We start from the raw sequence: 2,694 nt of genomic DNA, 5'->3' as shown, positions 1-2,694 counted from the left end.
CCTGGTAGCTCTATTTACATAAATACATTCTCGGTCCGAGACGTACCTGGACATTTTTAGATGTGGCGAAGCACGAGCGGCACGCCAGTATTTCGTGGGCTGCAGTGATTAGACGCCCGACCAGGTTTGGCAATTTTGTCAAATGTAAATCTCCAGGTGCGCGTGCCGGTCAGAAATGAAACGGATACCGCTCGAGGATGTGCCCACTCCGGTTGAGACATGAACACACTGCTGTGGAATCAGAAGAGCTGGAGTCACCTGGTGCTGGTCCTGGAGAGATACAGGGGGTGCAGGGTTTACTTACAGCCCAACACTAACACACACCTGATTCAGCTAATCAAGGTATTGATGACTGGTTGTTCAGTTGAATAGTGTGTTAGTACGGGGCTGGAACTGAAGCCTGTATCAGGACCAGGAGTGAATAACACTACACTGTGGGCCAATCTCAGACGGTACCCTACTCCTGTAGGGCACTACATTGGCGACAGGTAGCTTAGTGGTTAAGAGCGTTGTGCCAGTAACCGAAAGGTCGCTGGTTCTAATCCCCGAGCCGACTAGGTGAAAAATCTGTCGATGTGCCCTTGAGCAAGGCACTTAACCCTAATTGCTCCTGTAAGTCGCTCTGGATAAGAGCGTCTGCTAAATGAATTAAAATAAAAAAATACATTAGACCAGGAGAAGAATATGGTGCCATTTCAGACAACCACACAAACTAAAACCACAGTGGTTGAATCTGGTAGACATTTAGTTGAGCAAGAAAAGCCAGAGTTCTGAAAACGCAACAGTTTATTTCCTTAAAATATCATCATCATCATAATCGTTACGGTAACTAACAGACACATGAACATTCAGGTTTTAGTTTTTTTTCATTAACTCTTCTTTTTATATAAAAGTATACAAACTAACAAAGACAAGTCCCCGTCTGTCCCCGTGTAGGCGGGTAGAAGTAAGGAACCCCCCACGGTGACCTCTCATCCCTGACCCCCTGCAGACCCCAGAGGTCAACTGTGACACGGTACACACATCAGGTACTACAGCTGTCACACATCAGTAAATAACATTCAGAAAGTATTCACACTCCTTGACCTTCAGAAAGTATTCACACTCCTTGACCTTCAGAAAGTATTCACACTCCTTGACCTTCAGAAAGTATTCACACTCCTTGACCTTCAGAAAGTATTCACACTCCTTGACCTTCAGAAAGTATTCACACTCCTTGACCTTCAGAAAGTATTCACACTCCTTGACCTTCAGAAAGTATTCACACTCCTTGGCCTTCAGAAAGTATTCACACTCCTTGACCTTTTCTGTTACAAAGTGGGATTAAAACAATCTATACAAAATACTCATGTCATGTCAAAGAGGTAGAACAATTCTAACATTTATTACTAATTAATGAAAAATGATTGATTAGATAAGTATTCAACCCCGAGTCATGTTAGAAACATATTTGGCAGCCATTACAGCTGTGAGTCCTTTTGGGTAAGTCTGTAAGTCCTTTGCACACCTAAATTGTTCAATATTTGCCCAATATACTTTTTTTAATTATTCAAGTTCTGTCAAGTTGGTAGTTGGTCATTCTTAGACAGTCATGTCCAAGTCTTGACATAGATTTTCATTCAGGAACATTCAATGTCTTCTTGGTAAGCAACTCCAGTATATATTTGGCCTTGTGTTTTAGGTTATTGTCCTGCTGAAAGGTGAATTTGTCTCCCAGTGTCTGGTGGAAAGCAGATTGAACCAGGTTTTCCTCTAGGATTTTGCCTGTGCTTAGCTGTATTCCGTTTCTTTTTATCCTAAAACACTCCATTGTCCTTGCAGATGACAAGCATACCCATAACATGATGCACCCACCACCATGCTGGAAAATATGAAGAGTGGTACTCAGTGATGTGTTGTGTTGGTGGAAAATCCAACACATCACTTTATATTCATTTCTTTCCACAATTGTTTGCAATATTACCTAAGTGCCTCGTTGCAAACAGGATGCATGTTTTGGAATATTTGTTATCCTCTATGGGCTTCCTTCTTTTCACTCTGTCAATTAGGTTAGTATTGTGGAGTAACTACAATGTTGTGGATCCATCCTCAGTTTTCTCCTATCACAGCCATTAAACTCTGTAACAGTTTTAAAGTCACCATTGGCCTCATGGTGAAATCCCTGAGCGGTTTCCTTCCTCTCCGGCAACTGAGTTAGGAAGGACGCCTGTATCTTTGTAGTGACTGGGTGTATTGATACACCATCCAAAGTGTAATTAATAACTTCACCATGCTCAAAGGGATATTCAATGTCTGCTTTTTTTAAATATTTTTTTACACATCTAGTAATCGGTTTGGAAAAACCTCCCTGGTCTTTGAATCCCTCGACTGAGGGACCTTACAGATAATTGTTTGTGTGAGGTACAGAGATTAGGTAGCCATTCAAAAATCACAGAGTGAGTCCATGCAACTTATTATGTGACTTGTTAAGCACATTCTTACTCCTGAACTTATTTAGGCTTGAGATAACAAAGGGTTTGAATACTCATCGACTCAAGACATTTCATTTTAGTAAACATTTCTAAAAACAAAATTCCACTTTGACATTATGAGGTATGTGTAGATCAGTGACACAAAATCTTAAATGTAATCCATTTTAAATTCAGGCTGTAACACAACAAAATGTGGTAAAAGTCAAGGGGTGTGAATCCTTTC

Source organism: Coregonus clupeaformis, unplaced genomic scaffold (genome assembly GCF_020615455.1).
Source record: "Coregonus clupeaformis isolate EN_2021a unplaced genomic scaffold, ASM2061545v1 scaf0044, whole genome shotgun sequence".
NCBI lineage: Eukaryota > Metazoa > Chordata > Actinopteri > Salmoniformes > Salmonidae > Coregonus > Coregonus clupeaformis.
This window is presented reverse-complemented; position numbering follows the sequence as displayed.